At 44.9% G+C, this 17,182-nt stretch overlaps 1 long non-coding RNA gene across 1 annotated transcript; it reads left to right on the top strand.

Annotated features, from left to right (window-relative positions):
* The first annotated feature begins 345 nt into the window (after window positions 1-345).
* On the top strand, window positions 346-9,795 carry LOC114842716 (uncharacterized). Its single transcript, XR_003783483.3, has 3 exons — window positions 346-482; window positions 604-683; window positions 8,815-9,795. It is a non-coding gene; the product is annotated as an uncharacterized LOC114842716 (long non-coding RNA).
* Window positions 9,796-17,182: the final 7,387 nt, after the last annotated feature.

Genomic DNA, 17,182 nt, shown 5'->3' with positions numbered 1-17,182 from the left:
TTGAATAGATATCATTTTAAATAGATGACATTTCAAATTAATTTGATTTAAATGGAGACGACCTCTTTTCCTTGCCTTCCTTGTGTCCTCATTTTGCCCGTTGCCACAGTCACTGTACGTGTGTGTACAGACGCTGATGTGCAGCTCAGCCCTGCAGCAGCTTGTTGTAGGTGTTTCAAACACAGCTGACACTGGAGCCACTCTCCTCCTCAGCCTCTAAATCTTAGCACCTCCTTATCGTTTTTCTTTTCTCTCTTCATCTTCAGTATTTTCCTGATATTTTGGACGTAGCGCTGCCATAACAAATACATTGTTGCCATAGTGACCGTGTGTTTCTCACAGCCCCAGGAAAACACAACAGTGCGTTACGTGAAAGAAGCAGGACCTCCTAAGTGTTGCTTAAGACTGTATCAGCAGTGGGATTTCTTTTTTGTTTTCTTGGTTTATTTTAGTTCCATTCTGGCAAGAATTGGGTTTTCAAGGTAGTAGTTTTGTCATGTTAATCTTTTGTCAAGTGCCAAGATTTGTCCAGATTTTTTGTTCCATAAGCCTCTGTGTTTTTGTTCTGTTGCGTCATGCGTTCTCCTGTATGATTTCGCCCAGATGAGCTAAACTGCCCCTGCTCCTTGACATCTCCTGACCGACGCTGCTGACGTCTGGATAACGTAACACGTCAATGAGCGGTGAGGTGGTGTGTGTGTGTGTGTGTGTGTGTGTGTGTGTGTGTGTGTGTGTGTGTGTGTGTGTGTGTGTGTGTGTGTGTGTGTGTGTGTGTGTGTGTGTGTGTGAGGTGTGGCGGCGTTAAGAGGCTGGACGTGGCCTCGTAGACTCACTGGCCTGTTACTAGAAAGCAAGTGAAGCCCATAGGGCTTCGTTTCGCATTGTTTGGATTTTATACAAGGTATTTGTTTCAAGTCAGTAGTTTATTTGATCAGTTCACCTGAAATAACCATTATTTTCACCATCACCTGTTTCATGCGCTGTTTCAGCCTAATTTGGCCATTAGAGAAGCAGCTCCTCACATGCTGTCAGGTACGACTGTCTGCTGGTTTAGCTGTCTGCTCGTTCACATAACCCTGAGTCAAATTCCTCCAATGATTCCTGCATTACAGTTCGTAGCAGCGAATGGGTTTATGGGTGGTGAAGGTTCACTCTGAGTCCAAGATTTAGGAAGTGCTGGTACTTCTTCTTTGTGGTAGTGACAAGGAGGAATAAACACTCTGGAGAGGTTAGCGAGGTTCAAAAAAACACACACACACACACACACACACACACACACACACACACACACACACACACACACACACACACACACACACCACCCTTCGCCAAGTCACTGCTGATGATGTAAGTTAGACTAGTGTCTAGATGTCCTCTCCGGTCAAACCTATAAAACGTGATGCTCTTCTTGTCAGACTCGGTTGCAGCGGTGTTAAAAGCTTCGTTTCCCATGAGGTTTAAATAAAGATGTTACTGCAGCAGTTTAACCCTTTGAATTATTAACCCATGTCAACATCAGAGGGAACACAAGGAGCTGCGAAGGGCTCCTCAAAGGGCTGCGCTCTCATGTTAGCGGTGCTCGTTGAGCAGCAAACCCGACGTGATTAGAGCCAGTTCCTAAGTGGAAGCGCAACAGTAAACTGCCTGGCTTTGAGATGACAGGCTAATGTTTGCAGTGGACAGTGGAAAAGCGGCATGTGTAGTGTTAGGAGAAGGCTGACACGGGCTCTTGTCGGTAATGGCTACAGAATATGTCCTGTAAAGCGGGTGAGCTCATGGAAACCTTGATCTCTAACAAAGTTAGCGAGCAGGTCCCGGCTGCTTTCATGGCCGGCCTCTAATGGCTGAATCACAGGATGGCAACAAATTACCGAGGTGCTTTTAGGAGCAGCAGTAGCCAAATGATCAGCGCAGGAGACGTTTAAGTGGAGCGCAGCCGGGTCCAGTTCCCAGAAACACTGGAAAAGTTTGTGTTGTAGACGTGATCGAGCGAGAGGCCTCTTCTTTCTTCTCTTTCTCCTCGGGAGCATCTGTTAAAGGATTGCTTCGCTAATTAAATATAAACTAGCAGCATCTTAATGGAATAACTGGACTGAACTCAAATTTGATCTATGCCAAAGTGAAAACTATTTCAGTTGTATAATGTCTCCAGGTGTTTTTTTGTTTAGGGGGAATAAAGCCAGACTATCCCCAGGCCTTTAGACCAGCATGTCTTACAGTCACCTGACCCCCAGCCTCTCCTCGTCCTCCCTCTCACCTGTTGCCTGTTTACAGAAATCCTGTGTGCCTTCGCCTGTGTGCACTCTGTTTGCTCGACTGCCTCTGGACGGGTTCCTTCACCTGAACATTGGCTTTGTGTTCGCCGGATTCTGCCTGATCACCTGGTAACAATCTGTGCCCTAGATTTTGACTAACCTTAGCCGGCTCATTCCAGTCTGCCCAATTACCTGCATTAAGTGGTCAGTGAACTCACCTGTTTCAGCCCTGAACGCTCCCTCACCCACTTTCCAAACACATTAACTTGTCTTTTGGCATTTTAGCACTGTTCCACTGACAGCCCCTCTCCTACAATATGCCACCTGCTGTATGCAGCACTAGCGAGGTTTCTGGGTTGTTAGAATAATCTCTCAATGAACAGTTCAACAGCATATATTTGTAACAATTTGTGTTTTTCCTAAATATTAATATATGTATTTGACACTGATGCTGCAGGAACCACCTAAAGTACATGTGTAAGCCCTGCACATCCATTCTCATAGTCTTTGTCAGTATGAACTCTTCCTGTGAGGTCTAGTGGTTCTCAGTAGAACAATAACAACACATGAGGACCTCTCTTACTGTAGTCATCACAGTGTAATAAATTGTTTGGAGGGTTAATGGTGGGATTAGGACTGAGTAGGGGTCAGTATATGTTTGTTTCTATGGCTACAGTACTTCAGTCCCACCCCTGAGACAGCGTGCAAGCATTAACACTGAGGAGACGCATGCTGTACTGTCAACATTAAAGGCAGGGGCCAAGAGAAGGCTCCTCTGCTAGTTAACGCTTCACAGCGATCCACGTCTGTGGGAGGGAAGCACTAGACGCAGCTCTTGCTGCTGCTGCGGCTGCGGCTGCTCAAACACATGAAAACCATTTTAAACCTTCACTGCTTGACGTTACTCACTTTCACGGCCTGTTGCTTAAAGAATAAAAGCATGATTAGATGACACACCTTCTACCTAATTAGCTGGGAGGAAATCACACCACTTGAAATACATTGGGTCCAGACATCCAGTCTTTAGGACAGTTTCTACTAAAATGCTGCTATACATTTTCATATGAAGGAGCTGCTTGTTGCTCACATGGCTTTACTCAGTTATTATCTGTTCTTTGGGAGAGTCTGTAAAGTGCCGCTGTGGCTGCTTCACCTGGAGGGTGAACAGTAACAGGGCATGTTGTCTGTCTGGCTGCCTGAATGGATGATCGCATGGCTGGTTGCGTGTCAGACCGTCTGCCCACCTCTGACTTAGTATTTCATTGTGGGTTAAACTGTGTGTGCCACCCTGGATTTTTTATAGCAAGTCTGAAGAATCTGAAGAATGTATGTACGAAGAGCCAACATGTTGTTTTGATGACATAACAACATGGGTTGCAGCAAAGCTCCTCCAAGTTCAAAGACTATGATGAACCTTTTATGTCTCTCAGGTGATTGTATTAATGAAGATGTTTGCAGTTAAATCAGACTGACATGAACAAAATATTGGATTTCATAGAGATTGAGCATTTTAACTCAACAAAATGTTTTACTTACTTTCTTATTTTCCTTCGTAACCAAATGTTTTTTTCTTTGAATCACAACTGATTTACTGTATTTTCAGGGTAAAAGATCAGACTGATGCTCTTGTTAGTCAGCCAGGATGGAGAAATCAAAAGGATGAGTCACGAGAGGCTCATTAGAAATGTTTAGTCTGAAGTGAGGGGTGATGGTGTCAAGCAGTCGGCTCATATCAGAATCAAGTCATGTAAGGACACCATGGGACCTTAACCATGATTTCTGGTGGACATTTGCACAACGTAGCCTGGAAAAAAAGGGACATGAGAGGAAGAAATGAGAATGACAAAGGTATTGTAGTATGGTAGTTCATACTGTAATGAGCTTTTGAAGGTTGACAGCTTCACAGACACCTAGACATCAGACCTTTGACTGTCCACGTGTGGTGTAATCTAATAAAAGGTGAGTGTCTGGTGGTCAGGGGTTGGTCCATTTAGTCCCAGCTGCTCTGACCCTGGAGAGAGCACTTCCACGCGGATGCACCCATGTCTTGCATGTCAGAAGTGATCTAGCGTATCAGTCAGGAGCTTACATGGCTCTAACACTGTGCTGCTGCTTTCAGTGAAGAGTCCTGATTCATGTCCCACGCCTTTGTGTGTGTGTGTGTGTGTGTGTGTGTGTGTGTGTGTGTGTGTGTGTGTGTGTGTGTGTGTGTGTGTGTGTGTGTGTGTGTGTGTGTGTGTGCGTGTGTGTGCGTGTGTGTGTGTGTGTGCGTGCCCCTGGTATGATGCAATCTCCTCCTGATGCTCCAACACTGACAGCAGAGCGACGTGCTGCACAGGACTGTGTCCAGCACCGGCTTGTACTTCCAAGAGGTAACTGCTTTTATTTTTTTCTTTAATCATTTTTATGGGTCAAGAAAGGTTTTCCACGTAAGAGTAAATTCCAAGAAGTAAAACCACTAAAAAACAAGGTTTTGTTTCTTGCCCCAGTTTAAATAAACTTTAGAAAAACATAAGGTCGGTTTATGATGTTAAGTAAAATGGCAGAATGTCTCCGATAATAAACATTCTCATTAACAGAACATCTACTATACTGATACTAATACTTTACCATATCATTCTACCTACAGTATATTACTGTGTTGACCTGTGCACAGCATACATCTCACGTCATAAACGACATAACCCTTCGCTACACATCCATGTACACACGAATACATGCACAGAGCTTCCCTCTGGGCTCTCACAGCTGCACGAGCCAACGTCCACCGCACCACATAAACAGCCCTGAGCTTTGATCACTCAACACGTTGTTTACCTGCTGAGTCTCACACGGCTTCTGCTCCGCGCCGGTATCACAGGCAAAGTGAGCGAAACCATAGGTTGACCTCACGCTAAGACTTGGCCAGTATTCCCACTTTTGGTTTACATCCAAACTTCCTGTCTCCTCAGCAGCGAATGCAACTCTGGGGCCCGGGAGTGATGGGGTGTGCGTCGACAGCCATGACAAAATCTGACCTTTGAGCCCGTGTGGCTGCCAGAGAACACTCAGGTGTATGTATTTATGATGCATGGGTTAGAAAGAGAGGAAGAGCCCAAAAAACCTTTGACATGGAGAGCGGAGCTATGAGTTATGACACATGGATTAACCACAGTTACAGATAAAGAACAACAGAGAAAGAGAGGGACAGACCATATGCACAGATGACATAATGGGTCGGTTCGACTCTCAGGCGAGTGTTTGGTTTCTCTGCACACTGAAGTGATTTCAAGTCTTTGCAGGGAGTAAACCCTGTGGATATACAGTGTGCACACTGACCCTGGACAAGCTCATCCTGCTGTGAAGGCTGTTGTGTACTGCAGTGTGGCTCCGCATATGTTCCTCATATGTGTCGAGTGAGGACCATGATCTTCCAGTCCGCAGAAAAGTCTTTATGCAAATATACAGGTGCAACGTAGGTACAGTATGTTTTACGTGTCCTGCGAACAAACACGTAAGTGTTTAATAGAAGATTTGTTGAATATTATTGGACGTCAGCTCATGCTCAAGAGGGGGTGATTAGGAGGAGAGCTAACAGTTAGAGTGGTTTAAAAGTGTCTTTGTGATTTTGGTAATAAAAAATATCGGTAATAATACAGATTAGGGTTAGCGGGCAATTTTGACTAGACTCCAAGACTGTGTCCATAAACAGCTCTGCTCTGTGCCAGTGTAGGAAGTACTGTGCCCTCGAGACCCAACTTAAGGGTGTGGAGGCTGAAGTGTTGAACTGGTGCATGGCATGGTCTAACTTTTATACAAGAGACTGGAGCTTTTATCCCATTAAAGGCCTGCAATTAACCTTTTCTTGTAGTGTGTAACCAGACTCTTTTCCAGACGCAGAGCCACGTCCAGTTTCCTAACTTTAAGCCCAGTAGTGTTGTTTAATCCCTTAACATCTGCCAAGTGTTGTTCCCGCTGTGAGCAAACGACTGCACGTCGGCTCCTTAAATACAAGACTGTGTGTGTGAATCGCTGTGAACCTGGTAGTGCAGCAGTGCGAGGACAGTGGCATCAACAGTGACTAGAGCAGCGCAGGTGAAGCATCCGTCTCACAAACATACGCCAGGTAAATCAAGGCAAGCCAGGAAAACAGAGCCTCTGGAAAAGATTCAGCTGTTTAGGATTTTACTATTGATGTTTTTTTTAATCTGGGAGCGGTGTGAAAAGAACAGAGTCTGCACAGAGCAAATTATTAGTCTTGAACTCCTGGCACAAAGGCTTTTAATTTTAAATGAGTAACAACTGAACTGGGGTCATAGTCTGACTTTGCATGTGGCAAAATAAAGCTGTGGTTAATGAAGCTATGGCAGAAACATCTTTACATTGTTAAATGTGTGTTGCTTAATAATTAGCACCTGTTTCACATGTAGCAGTTTATAGGCTTCTTTGTATGTATTCTATTCACTTTACAGGCACCAATAGTTGCTTTGTTTAATGAATATGTGCTACAATATATACAATACTATTAGCAACACAGAAATGTTTATATATTGTTTATAATGTTTTTTTATGAATAAATTTATTTAAACAGAGTAAAAATTGATAAAACCTGACCATGTCAGTGACATCAGAATGTCAGGTCCTGTCATTGTCTACGAACAAGACAGTCAAATTACTTAGTCAGGTTGTCAATATAACTGTGTACTTTGGGGGGAGGTTCTGATGTAAACAATAGCTACAGTTTTGATGATAATTATTGTAAAATGTAAGTTACCTTTTTGTTTGATTGCAAGAGACTCGATAACATTTACACTTTTATTGTTTAAATTGTAATTTGTTGACAGACCATGTCATACCAATGTAGAAAAAAGCCCACTGCAAACAGTAACACAAAGGGAAAAAAAGATAGGACAATATTCTGTAAAACAGTACAAGCGGTGCTGTAGGAATTGGTGTGGTCTTCCTACACCCCCTGTCGTTCCTGTAAGTTGGGCCACAAATTCTCATCCACATCACGGTGAATATCATCTCTTGCGATGCAGCGTGGGAAGAATCTTGTGTCTTATCCAGCCTCTGCAGGCGTCTGCTGTGATGTCATCACACGCTGCATCTATGGCAGCCAGGACGGTCATTTGTGTATGTGGCTGGCGATCATAAACTTTCCATCTCCATGCTGAGAAAACCTCCTCAATAGGGTGAAGGAATGGAGAGTAGGGTGAGATGAACTCCATCCGCATCCTGTTGTGGGCTGCAAACCATTGCTTGATGATGTTGGAGTAATGAGAACTCACATTGTCCCAAACTATCACACACTTTGGCAGGTGATCTCCACTCCGACCCCTCTCTTCTTCAGGGATGAGATCTCTGTAGAGAGTTTCTAGAGTTTCTTATCACCAAGATGCTTTGTGTTGTATGGACCAATTATGGGAATATGTGTAAGCACACCGTTGACATAGAACATTGTGTTGTGCTCCAGCCATATATATACTTGCCCATTGATTGTTAATGACATGCACCTTTGTTAGAGAAAGTCAAGTCACCTTAAAGCAATTTACCAATTAAGGACATTATCATTTGAATGGATGTACCAAAAGCATTTGCAACTTGTTCAAAGTAGTGAGAAACTGCTTATATGATGTGCACACGTGACATCATGATGTGAAGATTGAACAAATAGTTTTGAGAATTTCATTCTGATCTGAGAATTGTAAAAAAACTAAAGAAACTGAGAAAAACTGTAAGTTAATTTCATATCCTTCCAGGACCTGGAACAACCCTAAAGAGTTCATGGCAATCTGTCAGTGGAGAACAGAGAAACTTCATGACATATCTACAGAATTTTAAAGTTCAAAAATGTGCCAGTATGTCCGGGAAAGCTGCCGTCATTGTTTCTGTGATGGAGGATTTTGTCAGGAACCAACTCACTGGTGATTCCTGACAATACAATGATGGTTCATTATCGTTGATCAGTTGCGTGAAAACATACCCACAGACCTGATTTCACTAAATGAGTGTTTGCATATGCATATGCATGTACATGTACGTGAGAATGTGGTGTGATCCTGAATGTCAGAGAATTTAAATTTATAATGTGCAAAAGGGAAAGGATGGATGGATGGACGGACGGACGGACGGACGGACGGACGGACGGACGGACGGACGGACGGACGGACAGACAGACAGACAGACAGACAGACAGACAGACAGACAGACAGACAGACAGATCACATCTGAAGATTTCTGTGATCATACCAATATGGTCACATAAATTGTACAGCACAGATCTGATCAGTGTCACAACTGGCTGTAAATCGCTTTATGGAGATTAGGAGAGAAGAAAAAGCATCAAACCAAAAACATCTTGATGGATTTTAACAATGCCGAGTGTGTATGATTTGAGAGCCCAGCAGTAGTGGAAAGCCCCAGAATATAATACACTCCGAAGGGTAACTAATGCGAAATAAATATGCTTCTTCTTTGCATGGCTGACCTTTGACCTCTTTGGCTGCTGTTTCTAAGATTTGGGTTTGTGTCTGCTTTGATTTAACAGAACTGCCTTTTTTTCCTTGTGTGTTGTTAGAGATTGCGTCTCTGCTCTCCTCCAGCGTACTGAGGTGGATGTTTCCCAAATGCAAGAAATGCCCACGAGTGTTTTCTGTAACACCCTGCAGGTGCTATAAGCACTTTCTCTGGGTCAGTGGCTTTGAACAACAAAGAAGTGACTCTGATACAATACAGGGATTATCGCCAGTTACCGAACAGATTGTGGCAAATGAAACAATGTCTCCTGCATCTCATTTCTTCTCCATCAAACCACTGCAGCATCATTCTAATACATTACGTCATTGTGTGAAGGAGTCAGATGTGTGTCAGCCTTCAGCACCATTATTTACTCAGTAGACACAATAGCCTGGCACAGATGTGTATTGTTCCATAGTTACAGATGAACGTTCTCTTGTGCGTGTTAATGCGCTAAAAACAACTTAATGATCTTTTTCCAAACTTACATCTCACTGAGCAGAGATGCTCATGTTGGTAGGAATCACAGTACGTCAGAATGGGGGGGTAAAACACTGACATCTGACCACACCTAGTTTAAAAATGGGCTCCAGGTGTTTCCTGCCAACTGTTAAAAGACAAACACCTGCTGTGACATCATGGCAGTCATGCAAACTGGACGTCTTTCTTACTTCAGGTGAGACGTAAAAAAACACTAGAGGTTGAATTTGAGGTTTCAAACCAACTTTCCAGAAAGTGAAAACACTTGAATGAGCATGACCGTTCAAAATGCTACAACTCAAACAATATGATTGGAATCGATCTATCTGAGAAACGCTTTCATAGCAGGTGCTGGCAAACAACACAGTGTTCATTGTGAGTTCACCTAATAGCCACACTTCTTGTGACTATTCTGTGAGTCTGAACTTCCTGACCTCGACCTCGATCTGCATCGTGGGAAGCAGAGCAATAATGAGTCCAGCCATGAAACTATTATAGTTACAAGCCAGACATCCTGACTGCCCACAGTGACTGGACAGGTTGTACAGATCAAATTCACAATAAGCCAGAACATTAAAACAAATAAAATCAATCAATCAAATGCCTTTAAAACAATGCATACGTTTGATGACTAAAATGCAGTTCAGAGTGACACGATGCTGTGAGAGAACGCGAGACTCTGCGAGAACAGCACGAGAAATTCAACAAGGCGGCGCGACACCGATAGTAAACAACAGCGCGACAAACTATCCGCCAATTTAAATAAATAACTACCTTATTTTACGGAAAATAATCAACCACCCTACCATTCTGGATAACACCAAAGAAAGTTTCGAGTACATCGACGAGTGCTTCGAGCGTCTGGTAATGGGGAAAAAGGAGACGGCTCCAAACAAGCGTTCCCGTCCGTCTGACTCACCTGAGTCACCCGGAGCTAGCTCGGCGGATAAAAACATCACGGACATCCTGGAGTCAATCGAGAAAAAAATATCAAGCTTCGACGCACGTCTGGCGCTAGTGGAACTCCTCCACAAAGAGTTTATGGCCCTCCGCGACTCCCTGGAATTTAGCCAGCAGCAGGTGATTTCTCTCGCCACCGAGAACGAGGCCCTGAAAGGAACGGTGCAGTCCCTGACGGAGGATGTGGCTCAGCTAGCGGCCGAAAATAAAAAAATAAAAGAAGGTATCATCGATCTGCAGGCCCGCAGCATGAGGGACAACCTGGTGTTCTCGGGGATTCCAGAACAGGCGGAGGAAAACACGGAAACCACAATTAAAAACTTCATTAAACAACAGATGAAGATTCCAGCGGAAGTTGTCGACAAGATGGCGTTCCACCGTTCGCATAGACTTGGAGGAAGACGACCGGATGGCCAGCGCCCCCGACCCATCGTTGCCAAGTTTCATGACTTTAAGGCGAAGGAACTGGTTAAGAGCCGGGGCAGACAGCTGAAGGGAACCGACTACAGCGTCAACGACCAGTTCCCCAAGGAGATCCTCGACCGCCGCCGCCGACTGTTCCCCATCCGTAAGAGGTTCATGGCAGAAGGCCTGCAGGGCCGTCATCAGCGTCGACAAACTGTACGTCAACGGAGAGCTCTACCGGGACCGGGAAGCAACTCCGTGGCTGTACTAGCAGGTGGTATGTAAAAACAATGGTTTAATATAAAAGGTTTGTTAAAAAAACAATAGATGCAATGCAACTATGTGTTATAACTTTACATCCAGTATTCAAACTCGTTCTCTCGCAGATGTTTCATATAAATGTTTACTGTCATTCTAATGTCACTCACTCACTCACTTTGCAAAGCGCTCACCATACGTAATCACTCACTTTCCTTTCACTTTAATTTTCCTTCCCTTTACTCTTTTTCCTTCACCTACTTTCACTCCACACTGTCTACATCCTTTTCTCTATTCTTCTCCCACGTAGTCAGCCAGCTATGTAGCCCTCCAGCAGCCACACACAAACATCTACTGCACAGGGGAAACACGTGCACATACATAGGTAACACACAACTCCGAATACACAGGTACTTAAGGTTAGCCACACACCTAAAGTCTGTCACACTACATACACACAAGACTAGTGATCCACAGCAGTCAGGTAAGATATGACACCACTGAAGATTGTCACTTGGAATGTACGTGGAATCAATAAGAAGGAGAAACGATTTAAAATGTTTAACCATTTGAAAACCCTACAAGCAGACATTGTTTTACTACAGGAAACTCATATTCCCAAAATTATAAATTACACTCTGGCATCAGCAGAGTTCCCACATGCTTACTTAGCCGGTTACAATTCTAAACAAAGAGGGGTCGCCATCCTGATAAATAAAAAGATTAACTTTACGCATAACGATACCATTGTAGATCCAGAAGGGAGATATATAATCATTAATATCTTGATAGGAAACATTGAATATTGCATAGCTAATGTGTATGGCCCTAATGCTGACGACCCCTCTTTCTTTCACAGCTTCTTCACATCACTGTCTGCTCACTCTGGTTCCAAACTTATAGTAGGAGGGGACTTTAATTTAGTATTTAACCCAGAGTTGGACAGGCTAAGCAAAGCTGTGAGCAACAGGAACTGGCAATCAGTACAGACCTTAAAACAGTACATGGATGACTTTGGTCTCTGTGACACATGGCGTTCTCTTCATCCTACATCCAGGGAATATACCTTTTTCTCACCAGTTCACCACTCTCACTCCCGTATAGATTATATTTTAGTAAATAACTCAGTCTTACAAGATGTCTCTGACACCAATATTCACTCTATCACAATCAGTGATCATGCACCAATGTCCATTTCGTTGATTAAGACAGCCACACCATCAACCAGGAATTGGAGGTTTAATACATCATTACTCAATGATCAAGACTTCATCAGTTATGTCAGGAGAGAATGGAAAACCTTTATAGAAATCAACGATACACCGGAAATCTCACCTTGTGTTCTTTGGGAGACTGGGAAGGCAGTTATGCGCGGTAGAATTATTTCATATTCATCACACAAGAAAAAAAAGGACATGTTACTTGAATTAGAATTAGAGCAAAAAATAAAATCTCTAGAGATTAAATATGCAGCCTCTCCAACCAATGATGTTCCTAGAAGACCTAAAGAATCTAAAGCTGAAATTAAATAATATAATTGATTGCAAAACTCAGTTTCAGATAGACCAATTACGCTGGGAGAACTTTGACCATGCTAATAAATGTGGTAAATTTCTAGCTAACCAATTAAAAAATAATAAAGAGAAACAAATCATCCATTCAATAACTAATAAGGAAGGCAACATTACTCGTGATCCCCATGAAATAAATGATACCTTTAAAAACTTTTACCAAGAGTTATATACGTCCCAAATAGATCCACCCACCTCAGCCATAGAGGCGTTTCTGAATAAACTAGAACTGCCAAAGCTAAATGAAGAACAATCTACAACTCTAGACTCATTGTTATCTTTGGCAGAACTACATGAAGCTCTGCAGGAGATGCCCAATAAAAAAGCTCCAGGACCAGATGGATTCCCAACTGAATTTTATAAAGAGTTCTGGTCCATGCTGGCACCCAGCTTTTACAAAATGTTAGCTGAAATTAAACAACAACATTCATTACCCACAATATGAATTCTGCCTTCATAAGCCTGCTCCAAAAACCAGGGAAAGACCCTACACTCCCATCGAGTTATAGACCAATTTCACTAATAAATGTAGATCTAAAAATAGTGTGTAAAGCACTTGCTAGAAGATTAGAAAAAATCACTCCATATATAATTCACTCTGATCAAACAGGCTTCATTAAAGGTAGACAGTCAACAAACAATATGAACAGACTAATTAATTTAATTGATTATGTCACCATCCATAACTAGAGACAGCCATCGTCTCCTTAGATGCAGAAAAAAGCTTTCGATAGAGTAAACTGGAAGTTTCTTTTAGCCACTCTGCACAAATTCGGCATTGGGGAAACATTCATAGACTGGATCCAAATATTATACAACTCAGCAAACGCTGCAGTCAGAACAAACAACCAGATCTCACCAAGGTTTAATCTGCATAGAGGGACAAGACAGGGCTGCCCACTGTCCCATCACTATTTGCAATATTTATTGAACCTCTAGCCGCAGCAATAAGACAGCATGAAGGAATTACTGGAATATCGACCAAATCAGTAAATCATAAAATAAGTTTATATGCTGACGATGTGTTACTGTTTCTCCTTGAGCCACAGACGTCTCTTCCTACAACTATCAGCCTCATAGATGAATTCGCAGGACTTTCAGAGTACTCTATTAACTGGACCAAATCTATAGTGCTACCACTTAACCTTAAGGTGACTAACATCTCCTCTACCACACTCCATTCAGGAAACATTAAATACTTGGGCATTGAATTGTCGTCTAGGCTATCAGAGCTTATTGATCTAAACTACAATCCATTATTAAAACAAATAGAAGCCAACCTCAAAAGATGGCAGTCCTTACCCATTTCACTTATGGGAAGAATTGCCACCATAAAAATGATGATCCTGCCAAAAATTAATTACATATTTTCAATGATTCCAACTCAGCCAGCCCAGGCGTGGTTTAAGACATTAGACTCCTACATCTCACAGTTTTTGTGGAAAACCAAGCCACCACGAATTAGTTTAAAAACTCTTCAAAAATCCAGACGGCTGCGGCGGCCTAGAACCTACCTAACTTCCACCACTATTTTCTTGCCAATTAGACTGAACCATGTCCACAAATGGATAAACCCATGCCAGCAGACTCCTCCTGGATAGACATTGAACAACATTTGTGGAAATATTAAAGTTGCAGATCTGCCCTTATCAGCACCAAAATCAAACATCATAGTTGTTACCAGAACATTAGCATAAAAGCATCTCTGCAAGCCTGGTGGGAGTTTCTTAAAATTAATGGGTCTTCGCTTACTCTTTGCCAAAACACACCTCTCTGGAACAATCCAGACATCATACAAAACAAAAGGCAATACACTTTCCAACTTGCATATCAAAGGGATAACACATCTGAAACCATGTTTTCACAAGAGACAAGTTTACCTCTTTTGAGAACTAGTGTCCTCACTATGAAATCACTAGTGCCAATTTCTTAGAATACCAACACTAAAGTCAATACTTAAATGCAAAAAGTAAGAATACTAGCCATCCACATGCAACCACCACCAGTAATAGAGCGATTTATGATTATATCAGGGAAAAGGACAGTATCCAAAATCTATATCTTAATTTCCAATGTAGACCAGACAGTGAGCCTTCCGATCTCTAAATGGGAAGCTGATCTCAATATCACCACTAATTACACGTTCTGGAATAACATATGTTCTAATTTATTCAGAATGACAAAAATACAAATTTACAACTAATACAATACAAAATTCTTCATAGAACTCACTATACAGGACAAAGGATGTTCCAAATGGGTCTCACAAACTCAAATATTTGCCCTCACTGTACAGATAACACAGCAGATAGATTCCTACAATGCATTCTTGGTCATGCTCACCTGTGCAGCAATTTTGGCAAGAGTATGTGAACACCTGTCAACCAAGTTTAAGCTGTCCAATCCCAGCAGCCCCTGCACTTTGTCTTCTAGGAGATCTAAGTGGGCTTGATCTAGAGACAAACTCATCACACACACTTCTTTCTGCCCTCTGTGTCGCAAAGAAATCATCCTCATGAACTGGAAAACTAAAAAAAAATTAAGCATTACTCAATACCTGAACAGCTTGTTAGATTATACCACCTTAGACACATTGTCTGCTTCATCAAATCAATGACCAAAACTATACTCTGATTGATTCCATTTCCAGGTAAGGATGCGTGGGGCTCGGGTGCTGCGTCATGTCTGGCACAGTGGTGGTGGGGGGGTGACTAGTGGTTGGTGGTGCCTGCCTGCCTAAGGAACCGGGACAAACGGGTTGGTGGAACTCAGGGCTGGCCGCATGGGTCCCCTGCGGTGGGGGTGTGGTGGCTGCTGGGACCGGGCGGCCCTGTGCCGGGGTTGAGACCATTTTGAGGGTTGGCGTGTGCCTGTCTCCGGGGAGCCGGAGGCGGGCCTCCCTGCCGGTGTGCGGGGGCGGACCTGGGGGTGGAGACCTGGGTAACTGCGTCCGGGGGACTCCCTCTGGGGGTGCCTGCCTGTGCCCGGAGGGGTGTCTCTCCCCTGGGGCGCTGCCCCTGCTCGGGTGGGGCGCTGCCTGCCCTAGCGGTCCGACGCCCTCTGGTAACTGCTCGGGCCCGTTGCAGGGGGGGTTGGCGGACTACTCAGGCTAGAACCTTCATTGGGCCCTGGGCGGAGGCTGGCCCTCAATGCACAACCGCAGAGTATGTGTGTGGGTTTGAGTGTCACACTACACGGGGCGAAGCATGGGCATACTTGAGCGAGAGAATGGGTAAGGTGTGAAAGAAGGGTGAGGATGGCTCTGGCTGTGCTGCGTGTGGCGCCTGGGCAGTAGTACTGCGGTCCCTGGGTCCGGCTGTCCCTTCCTGGCTGGGGTTGTGGGGGGTGGTGGGATAGGTAGCAGAGCCAGTCGGGAACCTGGCTCTGCGGACCCTGGTGCTCTGCTTCCCAACTAACATTTCTCCGCATTCATCCACTTAGGTCTGCAAGGGGCGTCCTGCTGATGGAGGGACCAGGGCTACTGGGAAGTGGTTCCGTCCCTTCCAAGTGGGATGCTCTGCAGTTTTAATTGCATTAGTCATACACACTTGTCCAGGAATCTGGGGGCTCCTTCCGGGGGGGCCAGTAGACTTCCCATTGATGGCTCTGTCTGCTGGACCCCCGGAGAATTGGGTATCTCCCAAAGTTCCTCATACTTAGCTACATACACATACATTTAGGGCCGGGGGTGGGCTCTTTCACTGGGGCCTGGGGCTCAGGCCAGTTGTGGCCTCGGCCACTGGCCCTGATGGAGAGATCACCACCCAGTTTTAACTGCAAAAAGACATTTAGGGCGAGGGGGGGGCACTGTCCGCGGGGACACACCGTCAGCCAGCGGTTGTGCTCCTGGAGGTGTCACCCACCTTCAGTGCACTTTAGTTCCACACACTCACGTCCAAGCTGGGTTGCAGGGTTCTGGGGGTACCTATTTCTACTGCCCTCTGCCTCCCCCGGGTTGGGGGGGTTGGTCGGGGCTCGGGAGGAGCTTGCGGTCCCTGCCTGGGGCCACATGGACGGCAGGCCGGAGACCTACCCTCCCCACGATTGTGATCAAGCGAATGGTGTGGGTGGGAGAATGTATCTGAGAGTGCATTGGTTCACGTATGATTGACTAGTTTGTTGTGAGAGAGTCTATGGGGTGTTGTGTGTTGATGTGATGATGTGTGTTGACATGTGGATGGGTGTATGCGTCTGTTTTGTGTGAGTTGGTATGCGTGTGGTGCGGTGTGAAGTGTGTGGGGTGCCGGTTTTTTCGCCCAGGGTACGATGATCGTCTGCCTGGGTGGACCTCTTTTCTGCTGACCCCACCAATTGCTGCTGGCCTTGTGCTGCAGGCCGCTTAGCGCCAGGGGTGAGGTCGGGCCGATGGGGTAGGCCCCGCTCCGCCCGTGTGGGGGTGGTGGGCTGGGGGCGGCCCCACTCTGGGCGCGGGGGCATCTCCTGGCGGGCTCCCTACGGACGTGGGTCCTCGGGCTCTACTCTTTCAGGCCGACCCTCCCGCCGGGGGGAGTGTTTGCCCCTGGTTCTCATGGGGCGGACAGCGTTGACCCCCGGTGGCCCCTCTGGCCTCGGGTGTGCTGTCTCTGTGGCTGCTGCAGCTCTGCCTGGGGGGCTCTGTGTGGGCGGCTTGGGTCGCAACACCTGCCCTCCTGGAACTGAAGGTGTGTGGGCTCCCTGGCTGCTAGGATTCCTTCCTCTGCTTGCTGGATGGGCGTAGTGGCGGAGCCCCTCACATCACCCTGGCTTCCACAATGG

The sequence above is a fragment of the Betta splendens genome, chromosome 16 (genome assembly GCF_900634795.4).
Source record: "Betta splendens chromosome 16, fBetSpl5.4, whole genome shotgun sequence".
Taxonomy (NCBI): Eukaryota; Metazoa; Chordata; class Actinopteri; order Anabantiformes; family Osphronemidae; genus Betta; species Betta splendens.
This window is presented reverse-complemented; position numbering and strand designations above follow the sequence as displayed.